The sequence below is a fragment of the Cetorhinus maximus genome, chromosome 18, assembly GCF_964194155.1.
Source record: "Cetorhinus maximus chromosome 18, sCetMax3.hap1.1, whole genome shotgun sequence".
NCBI lineage: Eukaryota > Metazoa > Chordata > Chondrichthyes > Lamniformes > Cetorhinidae > Cetorhinus > Cetorhinus maximus.
The window spans coordinates 99,562,980-99,581,423 of record NC_135896.1 but is presented as its reverse complement, the minus strand read 5'-3'; the positions used below and the strand labels follow the sequence as shown (position 1 = coordinate 99,581,423).

Genomic DNA, 18,444 nt, shown 5'->3' with positions numbered 1-18,444 from the left:
TTCAGTTTGTACAGCGGTGGAATGTTTGTGTTCCAGTCCATTCTGATGTACCATCTAGTGATCAGCTCTGGAAGGACAGAGGTTTGTGTTGACTATGATGGGGCTTATCATACATGCAGGGAACTAAAAGACAAGGGGCAGTAAGGCAGTGTTATGGTTATGGTACTGGACTAGCAACTCAAGAGCCTACATACTGGATCTCCATGGTAAATTGTGACATTGAGTTAAATGAATTTAACCATTTAGTGTCAAGAAAAGAGAAAAATACCACAAAAGTTGCCTGTTGTTTACATTAACAATAAAAGTCGTTTAGGAATGTCTTTCACGGAAGGGAATCTGTGATCCCTTCCAAATCTGGGATAAGACCTAATTAGGGTCTTGTCTGGCCTTGCCTATGACTCTGGTTCCACACAATGTTGTTGACCCTTAATGTCTTCAGCTGCATTGTCTACACTTCAGGAACAAATCTATAAAGCGAAATGTGAAAATGGAGATTGCTCTTGCCATTTTTAGATTTATTGATGATTAGTTGGTTGTATTTTCTAAATGATAATACAATTATTGGTAATAGTAATTATAGCCCTGATTCAGAGAACTTTTACTGGTGCATTTAATGCAGCATTGTTTAAACAATCAACCACTTGCAAATCAATAGCCAGACAAAACTTAATTTTAACAAACGGGCAAAAGCCTTTTTGAGTGTCAGGTGCAGAAAATGTGGCTGTCTCTCCTCACAATGAGGTCACTCAGAGTATAAGGCACTTTCACATTTGAGCTGCATGCTAGGAAAGCTGGACTCAAATGAAGACCCACAGCCTTCTTTATCTGTTATCCTTTAATTACTTGCTGTTTTGCTGTTGCTTCAAATTGGGTCTTGCAGGAAGCTGAAGACCCATGAATGATTGCTACACGACATAACAAATCGAGCTGTGAAAATTTAGATCGTAGTGGAATCTATTGGCAGCTTGCTGGACCCACAAAAATGTGAATCTCTGATATCAGACCTGCCATGCCTCCCCTGCTTTATATTCATGTCATCAGCAACATTTGCTGCCGCTGGTATTCTGTTAATTTTTAAGGGCTTGTGTGGTCATGTTGTATTGTAAGGTGAGTTACTAATGTACAGTATAGCTACATCCTGTATGATAGTTGGGGAGTTTCCACAAAGCAATCAAAGCTGAAAAACTATATTGGACTGGGGCCTGAGTATAATAAATTTAAATGTTCAGCTGGGTTCGCTATGAAAATTTTCTATCTATTTGAGTTCATTATTGGCAATTAAGTGATGATTTTGTGTTCCTTATTTTTAATTGATTAGTATAAACTAGATCATAGAATCTTACAGCACAAAAAGAGGGCATCTAATCTGTTGTCTGTGTTGGCCTTTTGAAAGAGCTGTCCAAATTAGGCTCACACCCCTGCTTTTACCCCATAACCCTGCAAGTGAATCATCTTCAGATATGTCCAATTGCCTTTTGAAAGCTCCTATGGAATCTGATTCCACCATCTCTTCAGGTTGTGTATTTCTGATCTTAACCTTCTTGCCAGTTCCCGGGTCTGCAACAAAACTGTAATCCATGTTGGAATTTGGTGTTGAGATGAGAGAAAAATGTGATCATCTCCTTCAATGTTGTCAGCCTGAATTAATAAAGTAGCTGAATGTGTCATCATTATTTTCCTCAGTCCTTAGACTTTGAGCTTTGGACTCATGGCTACGTGCTTCTCTCACAGATGGATAGGCCTAGTCCGAGTGTCTGTGTCCTTTGAATCGATATCACTGGATATTTGTGAAGGAGTCGAGAGGAGGAAAGAGGGAGGCTGACTTTGCCATTAAAGGATTGGGTTGGGTGGTTAAAGTTGTTCAGGACTCTACTTATTTCTCTTTCTCTGGTGTAGCATCCGCCATTATCATTATGGTTAATTTGAATCACTGGCTTTCATCGTCCTGTTGGGATTTGGTATTCTAATACTCATTGTGTTAGAAGGGGGTGTTGGGTTGGAATTTTTAATAACATGATAGGGTGAAGGTTGACACAGCATCAAAAGATTATGAGCCCTTGCCTATAGTATACCTCCAGCATTATGATTATTCCTCTATTCCTTAAACCCAGCAGACACTCTCCTTGACTGCTCAGCTACATCATCCTTCTCCAGTGCTGAAATAGTGTCTTTGATCAGTCATGCCACCCCCACTCTCTTTTTCCTGAATATTTTGTAGATCTAATCTGTTACAAAACAAAGACACAACTGCCTAGAATTTTATTAGTTAATGAGACCCCTTGTTGCTTTTTTGCTTTTCCCCTCCTTGGTTATCTTCACTGCGGTTAGCAGGTGGGGTTTTAATGAGTGTGAAGTAACTTGAATAATGCAGTATTAGATGTGTTACAAGTGATAGGGAACATCTTGTTGGACTATGAAGAAAAAACAGTGGCTGGAACAGTGCGCAGGGGGAAGGGAATGACTTCAAGAGTAAAACCCTAGGCTGAATACTGTGCATCATAGCACAAATGTTAAAAAAAAATTAGAAAGCAGAAGTGTATTTATGCTTCAACAAATATTTTGCTTGTCAAAGGTCGAACGCAAATGTTCTCTGTTCTGTCTGAAATCTGTTTTGTGTTGCAAAATGTCATTCTCCTTGGTCACCTCCTAGAAAAATCACTTCAGGATACTGTTTACAGGCAATTTATAGACTATCACAATATAGTTGTAAATTCAGACCAGCATGTAGTGTAGGTGTTGCTGCTGGAAATTATAAACCGCTGCGGAGAACCTTGAAAATAAATATGAGGCTTTGAACTGATATCCCTGTCTTATTAACATTTAGAATAAAAATGTCAATATGATGTTTAGGTTTGCTTGAAGATTTAAAACCTTGCTGCTTACTAATGCATTTTCCTTATGCTATTCTGTGTATTCACTTGCATGTGATCTGTATTAGTGACAGTTAGAATATGTTTTTTTCTCAACAATGAAAATATATGATCTCTGTGTCAGCCACGGTTTAGTTGGTGGATGTTGGGGGCGGTTGGTGTGTAGGAGGGGGGACGGTGGTGTGGTTGGAGGGGTGGGGGATGCCATCGCTCACTCCGAATCCCCACCCCAATCCCAGAGCCATAGGGATCAGAGGGCCACAGCTGCAGCCACAGGGAATCCTGTGAAGGGTCTGCTCCTCTACAATGATGGCCTTGACAACAGTGGCCATTCCTCATTTTTAAATTTTACATGGTATATACAACATAGAAGCAGGCCATTTGCCCCAACCAGCTCATGTGGTGTTTATGCTTCACTTGAGCCTCGTCCCGCCTTCCCTTATCTAAATCTAACATTGCAACCCTTTATTCTTCCTCATATATGTCCAGCTTTCCCTTTAATGCATCTGTACTATTCCTTGGACCACTCCCTATGGTACCGAGTTCCATAGTCTTACCACTCTCTGGGTGAAGAAGATTCCACTGAATTCTCTATAGGATTTCTTGGTGACTATCTTATATTGCTGACCTCAAGATATGCTTTTTCCCATGAGAGGAAACAATCTCTCTGTATCCACTCTATTGAAATGTTTCATAAGTTTAAACACCTCTATTCGGTCACCCCTCAGCCTTTTTTCAAGAAAATTCACAGCCAATTATCTTTTAAAAGTGTAATCACAGCTGTCATGTGGGAAACTTTGTAGCTAATTTGTGCACAACAAGCTCCCACAAAAAAGTAATATGATAATTACCACAGAGTCTGGTCTTGGGGATATTGCTGAGAGATAAATATTGGTCATAACAAAGAAAGCTTGCCTTCTCATCTTCAAGTAGTGCCATGGGACCTTTTACGCCCATCTGAAAGGGCAGACATTTTGACTCATCGAGATAATAACACTCTGACTGTGCCCACATTCCCAAACTACTGTTTGGGAATATCAGTCTGGATTATGTGCTCAAGTCTCTGGGGTTGGGCTTAAACTCTCAATCTTCTGATTCAGAAATGAGAGTGCAACCATCAAAGTCAAGCTGATATTCACTTGACTTCTAAGTGACTTCATCTTGAGGCGTCCTTGCTATTGTCTCCATGCTTCAGCAAGATCGTATCAAACAGCACGTCCCTTCAGCTGTTAGGCAGAGTACTGACTGTACTGAACCAGCCGGTGCTTGCAAAATTCGGAACATAATGCCTAGTGTTAGATATGATTCCACAATTGGATGGCACTTGCTGAACAATCCCAATTATGCTACGAATTACACTAACAAACAATTTGAGATTACCAGTTGGGCTCACAATGTGGCTCAGTTACGCTTGCTAGAAGCTACATGTATTCATACACGGGGACCTGTCCTCCACAGGCAAAAGGAATATGTCCAGGCATTGCACCTTTTTTGAATTAAACAAAAGCATGGAGGAACAATAGTTCCCTCATGCATTCTCAATGGCAATGCCTTGACCAATCAGTCTCACCTTGCCAACCAATCAGCACCCTTTTCTCATGCAATATAAATTGTTGCTCTCTTTGAAATTTGGCATTCTTATGTCTGTCTTGATGAGTGTAAGACAAAAAGCTTTGACAGATTCTCTTTTTCATCATTACTCAAATTCTGTAACATCAAGTTTGTGCTGTAGATTTGCACCCTGATAGTGTCACAACTTTGCACAGTGAAGCCCCACTTGTAGTTACTGATTTATCATTAATTTTCTAGAATTAAAATAACTGAAGGGACCACTTTAAAGAAAGCAAAAATTTATTTGGCGTTGCTTTGCCTTATTTGTCAAAGTGCATTTTTTTAACAATACATTTCAATTTAGACTTTTTCTGTTTACTGCCTATCAGTTAGGAGAATTTCTTTGTTCTCGGGATGTGGGCATTACTGACAAGGCCAGAATTTATTGCGTGTCCCTGGGAACTGAGTGGCTTTCTATGCGATTTCAGAAGGCAATGAAGAGTTGACCCAAGTTACACGGCAATATGCAACCGCTCTTGCTGGTTGGATGGGCACTCTTGAAATTCCTGTTGCCCTCGGAGAATGAGCGGACAGCAAGGATTTTGAAATGATTCCTCAAGTCAGCCTGCCTCTATCTGAGGCAAGACATCCAGATTTACCAATATCCATGTGTATAGGGCAAGTTCTTTGGTCCCTTCCCAGAATACCTTGGGCATGACAGAAGCGATAGACCTTGGCTCCTGTGCTCAATCATATAGGTTTTTCTTTAGTTTGAGATTGTGCCTTCAAGACGCCAGACCCACAGCAATGTGGTTGACGCTTAACTGCCCTCTGAAATGACCTAGCAAGGTCAATTCAAGGGCAATTGGGGATGGGCAACAAATGCTGGCCTTGCCAGTAATGCTCACATCCCATGAAAGAATAAAGAAAAATAAAATTGGCGTTTAGTTACCAGTTAGCAGAAAATTGTTCTTGATGGGTTGAAAATTGAAAACCAGCCAACCTGAGTCCAGAAAGAAATATAATATTTGGCAAATCTAATGAATAGATTGGAGGAAATGCGGTGGATATTGACAAAGGCCTTTGACAAGAAGACGAATGCAGAAGATTCATGGTAATGAATTCGGAAAGAGCGTTAAATTGCTTTTAAAAACTGGTTAAAAAGGAGGAAACAGAAGGAATTAAGAACAGTTTCTCAGTGCTTGGAAGTCGATAATGGTGTCCCACACAGTTCCATTCTTGGGCTGCTTCTGTTCATAGTGTACGTCAGTGATTCAGATAGGGTGCTAGAGGAAATGGTGTCTAGATGATGCTAAAATTCAGGAAAACTTGATCCTTTATTCCCCACGTGTCATCTCGTCAGCCACTTTCCAATCTTATAAAGATTAAGATGATGTCTGTTTCAAGAATGCAAAGGCAATAGACCAAGAATTATCAAAACTCTGCATTCTTCCAACTCTGGCCTCTTGTGCACTGTCCAGTTTCATCACCCCATTATTGACTGCTGGGCTTTCAGTCTTCTAGTGTTACAATAGTGTAATAAATCTCATAATATTATTGTGATTTATTGTAAAAAAAATAGGTTAATAGTGGGCTTTGGATAGTTTCTGTGTGTGCACGTGTGCTTTGATTCATCAAAAGAAGGCAGGTTTGAAATATGTTAACATGGCTGAAGTTTTAGAATGTGAGGTGAGGAGAATTTGCATTTTTAGATATATCAGGGTAGTTTGAATTTCAGAGAGATGTAGGATGTTACACTAACCAGAGAAGCGAGGCCAAGCAGTGTGTTTATTTTTCCTAAAGGTTACTGATAATAGCACCATGCAATCATTTATATTACGAGAAACATGAAGTTCCAAAGACATATGGGAGCAATGGAATTTGCAATAAAAGGGAGAAACATGTATAAAGAGAAATGAGGCTTTATGTCCGGGAAGGTTTTGTAAGATCTACCAGAAGTGCAGAAAGCCTCCAGTATTTGTGCATTAAGCTGCTGTCTACAGAAACTGAAGCTGGGAAAAGCCACTTTGATTCTACTGTCCAGGGTATTCTGTTGACTTGCCTGGATCTATTTAAATCTATTTATTTTACCATTACCTTAACAGGGATGTAACTGGAAATCAGATTAATTAGGGGTCTTAGGAGTTATAATAGTTGTAATTTGTAGATGTATGTGCACTAACAGCACTATGGGTGTACCTACATCACATGGACTGCAGCAGTTCAAGAAGGCAGCTCAACACCACCTTCTCAAGGGCAGCTAGGGATGGGCAATAAATGCTGGCCCAGCCAGCAAAGCCCACATCCCGTGAATGAATATTTTAAAAAATCTTATCTTTTGTTAATAAATATTTAATTTAGTTTTCTAAAATTGTCTCTGAAATCTGGATGGTCTTATTACTGCTGAATTCAGGGCACACATCTCAAAATAAATATGAATTGCAAAACCGTTGTGACTGTGAGATCAAGTTTCCCTCATGGATTTGATCCGCCTGGCATACATCATCTGCTGCGTCATAACACTAGGCCCTAATCTGTGGAAGTTCTCTGCCTCTCAATTGTTCTATCAAATCTCCTCGACTCCTTTTTCTTTAATGATTTGAACAACTTTCAACGCAGTTACTTTTAAGATAACTAAACGTTTGAGAGTACTGTGCTGGTTCAGCACTTAATAACCCTTGAATCAAAAGGAATACTCATAAAAGAGCAATGTAAGCCTGATTTGTATCTATTCAGTAGAGCTGATCATGGCTGATCAGGAGACTTCTTAAATTGACTGTAACTTCCAAGCAGCAGTAAAATTAGCTTACACCAGCACTTGATTTAAGAAGAAAATTGTACAGGTTGAGCCTCATTGGGCATTTTTTTTCAGCACCTAATAACACCTGACCTGCTGATTCTTTCTTTGAGAAATTGAAGTTTTATGTCCAGCATTATTGGATTTTTTTTTCAACTGCTTACAGGTTTTTTGCATTGGTTCTGGTATCATTAGCTTATAATATCGCCCCATTTTATTTCAGTTTGTGCTATGTACAATGACATACACACAAGGAAATGTCAGACTTGTTGAATAATTACTTGGGTCAGTGTTCAGAGTAGATGAAAAGGACATTCTGGGAAAATTAATGTACCAAGGATTGGGAATTCACTAACGTTAACATAAACATGAAAATAGTATTGGAAAAAATAATGGAAATGAACACTCACCAGCCCCTGGGACCTGATGGTTTCCACCCTGTAGTTTTAAAGGAAGTAGATGAGTAAATTTCAGATAATGTAGTCACCCTTCCAAAGTGCACTTAGTTCAAACATAATCCCTTTTTGATTGAAAAATTGATGCTTAACTTTTTAAACTGATGGAGTTACATTGAGAAACCGGAGACTTATGGACATGTTAATCTATTGTCTGTTATGGGGAAGTTATTAGAATCTGCAATTTAGGACAGAGTAACTGAGTACTTGGAAAATTTGAACTAATTAAAGAGGGCCAATGTGGATTTGTAAAGGGTGGACCACCTGACTGAATATTTTGAAGAAGTAACTATAGTAGACAAGGGAATGTCTATGGATGTTGTCCACATGAACCTCCAGAAGGCATTCAGTAAGGTTCCACGTAAGGTACTGATGACTAAAATTAAAGCTCATGTAATTGAAGGAATATTATTGTACTGGATAGGAGGTGGTTAGGTAGTGGAGGGCAGAGTAGGGATAGTGGTTATATATGTGAATTGGAAGAAATTAAGTGGTGGTGACCTATGAGTATTTGTGCTGGGGCCTCAACTATTCAAATAACTTGGGTAACACAATAGAGGACTATCTATCACATTTGTTAATGAAGATTATTGCTATAGCAAATGTAATACAGATGAGCGCACAAAGTTAGAAAGAGACATTGATAGATTAAGTAAGTGAGTGAAATTGTGGTAGATTGATCTTAGTGCAGTTAAGTATGAGATCTTCCTTTTTAGGCTAAAAGGATAGATCCAAGTATTACTTCATGAAAGGCTGGAAACAGTGGAGATCCAAAGAGCTTTGGGACCCATGCCTCTCTCTCTTTAGGTGCCATGTCTTAAGAGGGCGTTGGCGACCATGGACCTCCATGTTAATATTTTTCTCGAGGCGCGGATCACCTTCATTGGTACATTCATCCACTTGGCGAGCCTCTTTAAAAAGATCGTTCTTTGTCTACCTCGATCACATTTACCATCAATATTTACCACCATCAGACTTTCTAAATCATGATTTCTTATTACGTGCCCAAGAAATTTCAACTGTCTCTTCCTGATCTTGGTCAGCAGAGTTCTTTTGGTCTCAGATTTTACTAGCACCTCTTCATTGGTAGTGTTACTTGTCCAAGATATCTTCACTATTCACCTCAAAAACACAACTCTGCAGCCCCAATTCTTCTGTGTTGCTTCACTGATTGTCCAACACTCATTTCCGTATGTCACAATCGGCGTGATATAGTATTCCATGATTCTCAGCTTTGTTTTCATGGCTAATTTACTTGGATCTATCCTTTTAGTCTAAAAAGGAAGATCTCATACTTAACTGCACTAAGATCAATCTACCACAATTTCACTCACTTACTTAATCTATCAATGTCTCTTTCTAACTTTGTGCACTCATCTGTATTACATTTGCTATAGCAATAATCTTCATTAACAAATGTGATAGATAGTCTTCTATTGTGTTACCCAAGTTATACCCAAGATCATAATCTTTCAGTTTTTGAAATGCATATTTGGCAATTCCAGTCCTTCGTCTTATTTCTTGATGGCACTTTCCATCCAATGTTAACATACTTCCACAGTAACAAAATTTGTCGAGCTGTTTGAACTTTTTGTTCTTCTCTGAGATCTTGCACTCTGGTCGGATTTTCGTTTTGGACGCTGCTAGGCATTTTGTTTTCTTACAATTTATGCTCAGCCCTTCTCATTTTCACTCTGCTCTAGCCAAAATCTTTTGCGGTTTCCTTTCAGAATCAGCAATAAGAATGGTGTCATCAGCAGATCTTCTATTATTAAGTTTGCAACCTCCAACTAACAATCCAGTAAGGCCCTCCATCTAAGAAAATTATCACAATGCAAACCGAATAAATCTTGGAAGAAATACACCCCTGTCTGACCCCGCTTTTAATCTTCATAAAATCACTTAGATTGCTCTCAATTTAAACAGCTGCAGTTTGTTCCCAATAAAGATTTCTTATCACTAAGATCAAGGTCAAGAGATTTTAACATGTGCATGTATAATTAAAATGTAGTAGTCAGGTACAAAAATAATCAAAATGTAATGGAATTGTTGGCCTTTATATCCAGAAGTTTAGAACAGAAAGGTGAGAAAGTTTTGCTGGATCATCTAAAACGCAGCTTCGAATTGAGTAAATTTTCTGAGGCAGATTACATAATATACCTGGGACAGCTGAGCCCACATTCTTCTAGGTATTAGTGATGAATGACCTGTCACTTGGCTCATTAATGGAGTCTGGGCAGGTAAACATGCAATGGAGGCTGGGATTCCCCAACTTGCAGGGTGTGGTTAATAAGATGCCTCCCCATGAGAAACATGGTGTATTCCACAAGTGGGCAAACAAACTCTCCATGTGGATTCCTCAGCAGTTTGGTTTGGAGGTTCCTCAGTATAGTGTTGGATCTATGCTTGTGTTGAAAGACTTGGGTGATCTTGGTGGCGGGGGAAGCTTTAAGGGAAGTTGGAGATTGCCCTTGCGGGAGATCAGTTTGAGGTGAGGTGGTTTCCTTTGACTAATTACAGGAAACTTGTGATCTGTAGAACAAATTCCACAAACACTTCAGTAACAGTGTGCTCTCCTGTAAATAAGAACTTGGATTTTTCCAAACAAGTCACTTTGACTGGATTGGAGGATCATTAATGTCTCAATGAGCACATTCTTGTGTATGTTCAAAATGCATTTGATATGTTGCACATAAATGGTTATTGTACAAATTTAGGGCTTGAACGATTGGTGATGACATATTAGCGTAGATTGGTTAATAGACAGAAAACAGGAATAAACAGCCTCACATTGGCATTGTAACTCATGGGGTACTGCAAGGGCAGAACTTGGGTCTTGGCTATTTATAGCCTATATCAGTGACTTAAATGAGGAGACCAAGTGTATTATATTAAAGTTTGCTGTCAATACAAAGATAGGTGGGAAAGTAAGCTGTGAGATCAGGTGGGGAGGGGGGGTGGGGAGGGTGGGGGCGGGGTGGGGGGTGTGGTGCAGCAATGCTGCAAAGGATATAGACCAGTCAAATGAGTAGAGAAGAATGTGGCAGATGGAATGTAATGTTGAGAAATGTGAAGTTATGTGAAGGAAAATAGAAAAGCAGAGTAATTTTTAGAAGGTGAGGTACTAGGAAATGTAACATACGAACATATGAATTAGGAGAAGGAGTAGGCTACTACCTGGCCCCTCGAGCCTACTCCGCCATTCAATAAGATCATGGCTGATCTGATTGTAACCTAACCCCATTTGCTGCCTACCACTGATAACCTCTCAGCTCTATCCAACCACTTCTACATCCTGGTTTCCTGAACTTAGGTTATCCTTCCCTAATGTGATAATTAATTAACAGAGCCACCCCTCCACCTTTTCTAGCTGCTTGTCCTTCCTAAATGTCATGTACCTTTCAATATTCAGGCCCTAATCTGTCATCTTGAGCCATGTCTCTGTAATGGCTGCCCGATCATACTTATTTATTTATATTCGTGCTATCAGTTCCTGTTTCGTTTGGAATGCTACGTGCATTTAGATACAGAGCCTTTAGTCCTGTCCCTTTATTATTTTTGTAGTACCTAGCCTTATCTGTGATTATCTGCTGATTTACTCTTAGATTTGCACTCTGTCCCTTCCTGTCACTGTCTGTTTATTATTTCCCATATTGGTACCTTTTCTCTTGCCTTGTCTCTACTCTTTGGTTTACCACATCTTCCGAAATTTGATCCCTTGCCCCCACTATTCAGTTTATAATCCTCTCTACTTCCCTAGTTATATGCTCGCAACAACACCAGCGCTAGCATGGTTCAGGTCCAGATCATCCCAACAGTACAGATCCTTGTTAGTATCCTTGTACGCAAATCACCAAATATTCAGATGCAGCAAGCAGTTAGGAAAGCAAATAGTATGTGAACTTTTATTACAAAGCAAATGGCGAGCAAGAGTAAAGAAAGACATACTTGCTTAGAGGGAGTGCAGTGTGGCTCACTGGACAACCGCCTCATCCCTGGAGTCTATCTAATGAGGAGAGATTGAGTAAACAAGGTCTGTAGAGTTTAGAAGAATGAAAGGTGATCTCAGTGAAACATATAAAATTCTTAAAGGGCTTGACAGAGTAGATGCTGGGTGGAGGTTCCCCTGGCCTAGGAGTCTAGAACTAGAGGTTACAGTCTTAGAATTAGTTGTTGACCATTTAGAGCTGAGATGAGAAGGAACTTCTTCATTCAAAAGATTGTGAATCCTTAGAATTCCCTGCCCCAGAGGGTTGTGGATGCTCAGTTGTTGATTATGTTCAAGTTAGAGACTACAGATTTTGGATATTAAGGGATATGGGGGGAGAGAGAGGAACAGTGCAGTTGAGGTAGAAGATCAGTCATGATCTTATTGAATGGCAGAACAGGCTTTTTTATGTTTATGTTCTTATGTGTTCTTTAGTTTCTATCTAATCTAAATTACAATTTAGCTGTAGCCATATTATACAAATGGGAATACTACTTTGGGTGATTGAAAATTATTTTCCTTTTGCTATGGAAGGTATATGTGTATAAAACAGATTTTGAATTTTAAATTCTTTTTGATTCTAAATGTGAAGTGTGATTACATTCCAAAGCTGAATTAAAATCGGCACTGATGTTGTAATATAATTTAAAAGTCAGCATGGTTACATGTTGACACATGATAGATTTGAAACCATCACATCACTTTATTGTCTTTACAGTTTATAAACTGAAAAGGAGCCCAGTGGAGTACTTGGCCTGACATAGAAGTGAGCCGGCTAGGAGATTAAAGGAATAATCTATGTTACCTTTGGCAGAAAAATATCATTTATTTGCTGACTGAAATGAGGAAGATGGAACTTTACAAGAACAAAGTACTACAGGTGCTGGATATTGAAATAAAAACAAAATGCTGGACATTTCTCAGATTGTACTTGGTTTTTTTTTGTTAATGCATTTATAAATTTCTGGTGAAATTATTTTTTGGCCCAGGCCAGAAGCTGATCAGGATAAGTAGGTCCTGTTCCTCTTGGGCAAGACCCAGGTATATTTTGGGAAAGGTGAGGACCTGTGACAAGTGCTTTACTCTCTCACAGCAGCTGATACTGCAGTCTGCTCAGGTTACTTTGTGGCAACCTTTCAGTTTTTATTTACCTGCCATTCCCAATAACTTTGATCATCGAGCAAAAGCATTGTGGCCTGTTACCTTTACATGATTGAATTATAGTGACATTGAGTGATCTAGGGAAATCCATAAATTCAGAATCTGTTCTCTCCCTTCGTTGAAGAATGCCACGCAGTGGCATTGTGAATTGTGATGCTTTGATTGCATTTTGGCATGTATGTTATCCAACAAAAGTCTGCATTAATTACATCCTTGGAATAACCTTGGCTAGATTGCTCTAGCCTCTGAGAAATGTATGGTGGCAGTCGGTGTATCTAAGATAGTAGAGTGCCGTGCCCTCTATGGCTGAGGTCAGGATGTGCAAGCCCAGCAACAACATGGTGGTGGGGAAACTTCTAGAAACAGTAATTCGGGGCAAAATTAATAGTCATTTGGACAAATGTGGGTTAATTAGGGAAAGCCAGCACTGATTCGTTAAGTGCAAATTGTGTTTAACTATCTTGCTGGAGTTTTTGATGCTTTAAGAGAGGATTGATGTTGCTAATCCAATGTACATGTACTTCCAAAAGGCATTTAATAAAATGCCAGAAAACAACTGTGAGCAAAGTTAGAGTTAGTGGGATGAAAAGGACAGTGGCAACATGGATATGTAATTGGCTGACTGACAGGAAACAATAGTGGTTAATGTATGTTTTTAGGGCTGAGAGAGGTTTGTAGTGGAGTTCCCCAGGGGTCAGTGTTGGGACTCTTGCTCTTTTGGATATATATTAATGACCTACCTAGACCTTTGTGTACAGGGCACTGTTTCAAAACTTGCAGATGATATGAAACTTAGAAGCATTGTAAACTGTGAGGAGGATAGTGTAGAACTTCAAAGGAACATAGGCAAGTTGTTGGAATGGGCAGAGAAGTGGCAAATGAAGTTCAATGTGGAGAAGTGTGAAGTGATTCATATTGGTAAGAAGAATGCAGAGATACAATATAAAATGAAGGGTACAAGTCTATAATTGCGGTGCACGAGTGGAGGGACCTGGGTGTATATGTGTATGAATTGTTGAAAGTAGCAAGGCAGATTGAGAGAGCAGTTAATAAAGCATAAAATATCCGAGGCTTTATAAATAAGGGCATAGCATACACATCTAGGAGATTATGTTGAATCTGTATGAGACACTGGTTCATCCTCAGCTGGATTATTGCATCTACTTCTGGGTGTCGCAGTTAAGGATGTGAAGCCATTAGAGAACGCAGAAAAGATTCACAAGAATAGTTCCAGGGATGAGGAATTTCAATTACGAAGATAGATTGAAGAAGTTAGAACTCTTTTCTTTGGAGAAGAGGAGGCTGAGAGGAGATTTGACGGAGGTGTTCAAAATCATGAGGGGTCTAGACAGAGTAGATAGGGAGAAACTGTTCCCACTCACGAAAGGATCGAGAATGAGGTTTAAGGTCATTGGCAAAAGAAGCAATGGGGACATGAGGAAAACCTTTCACTCAATGAGTGGTTAGGATCTGGAATGTAGTGCCTGAAAGTGTGGCGGAGGCAGATTCATTCGAGGCATTCAAGATGGAATTGATTGTTATCTGAAAAGGAAGAATGTACAGGATTATGGAGAGAAGGCAGGGGATTGGCACTAGGTGAATTGTCCATTCAGAGAGCTGGTGCAGACACAATGGACTGAAAAGCCTCTTTCTGTGCTGTAACAATTCTGAGATTCTATGTGGTGGCCCATTGTCACATTTATTGTAAATGTGTGCCAATTAAGGCCATTGACAGGCTAATTAAGATAATTAAAGACCTGTCTGTCCAACCTTAAGGCTGGCGGGCAGGCCAGGAGCCCCAGCGGGCTCCTGATAATACATGAAACCTCATCCACTGGCGGGATGAGGTTTCATGTCCGTTTTTAAAACGTCAAATAAAGTTTGTCATTTTTATTAACATGTCCCATCTCGCGTGACATTGTCACATGAGGGGGACGTGTTAATAATTTTTCTATTTTTTGACTTTTCTTACCTGTCACTAATCTCCCTGAGACAGGACTTTGCCTCAGGGAGCAGTGCGCTCTTTGACAGATGGGGAATCCCTCTTTTCCCCCCCACCCCCCAACCCACAAACACAGGAAGCGCATAGCGGTTCCTGTCGGGCACGCCGCTGGGCGGGCCTTAATTGGCCCGCCCACTCAAAATGGCAGTGAGCCCCGTTTCGGTGGCAGGGGCCAGCTGTCTGACTGCTGCCGAGCTGGTGGGGCCCGCCCGCCATCCGAGGGCAAAATTCTGCCCAGTGTGTTTATTTTTCCCAAAGATCACTGGTAAAACTTAGTGCTAGGAGTGGTTTTTATTACCAGGATGATAAAGTCCAAAGACCTAGTGAAACAATGGATATCTGCATTTAAAGGGGAAAATATGTATAAAGGAGCAAAGGTTTTATCTAAGGGTAGGCATTTTTAAGATCTTACAAGTGTGAAAAAGCCTTCAGTATCTATGCCTCAAGCTGATGTCTTCATAGGACTGAAGTGATGAAAACTCACTTTGAATTTGACTTGTTCGTGGTATCATGTTTCTTTGCCCAGGTCTTTTAAAGTCTGTGTTTTACTGTTGTCTTAACGAAAGTGTAACTGGGAGTTAGATTGATTAGGGGATTTAGAAATTATCATAGGATTTGTAGATCTATGTCTGTATTTAAAATCATTTCTCTTATTAATAAATGTTTAAACTAGTTTTGTAAAAGCCTATAAGACTTGGTGGTCTATACTGAATTTGAGGCACAAATTGAAAATTAGTTGTGACAGTTGTTTCAAGTTTCTCCCTAGGATTCGAACAGCTCAGCATTTACCATCTGCTGTGTCATAACACTCATACAAGTTGTATTAATTATCCTCATGGAGAATCTGGTGTCCTGAATGTGATCCCCTCTGTAGCTGGAATGTGATAGGTTAACAAGCAGCCCATAGTGGGGAATATGTAGAGAGCCTAAAAGATGAATAGTTGCAGCTGCATAGAGATATCTCTAAAGGAGCACTTCATTATTTGCATGTTTAGATTCATATCACCATTATGTTCTTTCACTGCATCCTTTTTGTCTAAGTTGAATTCATAATTGAAAGAGATTGAAGTGTTTTGTATGGGGAAGGTGATTGCTTTTATATTTTTGGGCTGACTGGATTTCCACTCTTAACTTCTTTCACATTTTCACGATGAACTCTATTGCTTTATTGATAAGAGGGAGAACATCTACCTTGAGGCCCTCATTTGACAAGTGTGAATTGCACCATTGACAAAGTTCTTCTAACCAATTTTGCTTATAGACTGTTGAAGCAAGGTGGCATTTGCATTTTTGTTTGATGTCTGAATGGCATTCGCTGAATTTCAGAGATAAATCAATTTTAGTAGATTGTACTGGTGCCGGCTGGAAGATAGATGTACTGTGAAATTTAATTATACAATATATTCATTATTTTTACCAAGGTACGCATTTAAGCTGCACATAATGAGCAAGATAATTTGATGCACAGTCTAGATCATGAATTATGCAGGATTGGATTATAAGACATGCTAGCTGTACTGTATTATGTTTTTATTGTTGCATAATTAAGTTAATTAAAAAGAATAAACTTCAAATTAAGACTTGAATGTTAAAACTTCTCCTATTATGTATTTCAAGACTACTTCATAAATATATCGCACATACAAGAAATCAGTAATACAGCATTGGAATATACACTTTTTCTCCCCTTGGTTCCTGATCTGTAATGCACTGAAACCAGAAAGTAGGTCCAATTTTACGTCGCAAGCCTTAAAGGCTGTACGACAGCATAGCTGAACTGTAGATCGCGGTGATATTTCTTCATTTGTAAAATAAAACTCTTATTGCTAAATTGACATGTAAGCAATCTTTAACTCTCAACATATTGTGTAAAGCGATCAGGGTTTGAAAAGAAAATGTCAGAAAGGGATGAATTATTTTACATTGATTTATTGTCATGAGTGTGGAGGATTTGATGTGGCATTTGCTTCATTTGTGTATATTGCATTTGACAGATGGAATGTTTTTTATTGCACTGAACTACAGCATTCAGCTGACTATGCATCTTAAATCCTGTCTTGTAAACAGAGTTCCTGTTCATTAGTGTTCCCCCCACACCACCCCCAAGCTGCAAGAACTCATGTGATAGTACCAGGGATGAGTGAATCTGCTCACGTCTGATCCAGGCACCTTGAACAATAGCAACTCATAATGAAGCACTATTGTGGACCTTTTATGAACTTCGTCCAGATGTAAAATACACTTGTGAACAAAGCTTATTGGAGGTTTTGAGCAAATCATTTAAATTTTAACTTCAAAGCCTGAAATAATATTAAGGATGTATAGCTTGTCCTCCACTCTACCTGTTACCTACATGGTAACAATGAGAGCTCTTGGAGATGCCTTCTAATCTGTCTTCTCTCATGCATATATCTTGGTTGCTGTTTAGTAAAGTATTCAGCTAGGTAATAGCTATTTACTGTGCTGTGTACTTAGTCTGCATATCCATGCCTCTAAATTCTAGCATTCATGAGCCAAAGGGGTGTAGATAAGGCTTGCATATTCCCAATCTTTTGAAGACAGTATGTAGACAGCTGTAGTTGTTTACTCCATAGCTACTTGCTTCAAATAAGACTTCCTGATCTAACTACTTAACCCTTTTGAAGAATAATCTTTATTAACTGATATGAATATGAGTGAATCACCTATCCATGTTTATTACCCAGTCCTCCAAAGTTAGACCTTAACTCGTATCTGACATCATTACGTCATGTATTTCTTTGCTTAAGCCCATTACTTATCAGAAACCAAGCTATGCATTCCTTTCACAACAGTTCAGAACAATTCTTCTTACCTTGGAAAACCTGTTTCTGCAATATACGTGAAAGTTTGACTATTAACCTTTATGTTCCCAAGGTGCCCAACATGCGTCTCTGGATGATGTCTAACAGAGATTCAGGTTTACGCCTGTTCTTCACAGTGACTTATCTCGGGTATGTTATCCTGTAAAAAGGCCAAGATCAGTCACTTATTCCCTAGGAAGGCAGCAAAAATTAAGGGAGTCGTGCATCTGGGCTGCTTTTGCATACCTTACAACGTGAATGTATAACCAAATAGGCTTCTTGCACTCACTGCTATGAATTGCATGAACGATGGCCGCTTGGTTCTATTTGCCTGCAACCTGGCAACAGCCCTTAGTTTGGGGAAATTTGGTAAAGAGGAAGAAAATTATGCTGATAAAATGAGCATGAGAATATTTGATCTCTTTTTAAAAAAAAAAATTAAGCATGTTTTTACTTCCAGTAGAACTAGCAGCCTACCAGACACATCATCTCAGATATTCTTTGGGTAATTGTGATGAGGATCCCTATTTAATGATGGCTGTAAGTGTCCGCTCTTAATGTGTTAAATGTGCTTTTTATATGTAACAAAATTATTGTGTAAAACAGCTGTAATTCTTAGCAATATAGTGTATGTCTTTGAGCTTGTGTACCCTGTAGGTCATGGTGCTATATTGCAATTTTTTTTCTTGGTACTGTTTACTTGGAGTGCTTTGTGTCTTTTTCATTTTACAACAGCAGTAAGTGATCTCTTTTTGTATTGCAAAAAAAAAAGAGACTATTAACTAATTTGACTACTAA

The 18,444-nt window shown here is 39.2% G+C and overlaps 1 protein-coding gene across 1 annotated transcript in view; it reads left to right on the top strand.

Annotated features, from left to right (window-relative positions):
• stxbp6 (syntaxin binding protein 6 (amisyn)) overlaps window positions 1–18,444 on the top strand; it is a 263,495-nt gene that overhangs the window by 34,560 nt on the left and 210,491 nt on the right. The gene's annotated exons all lie outside the window — the stretch shown is intronic.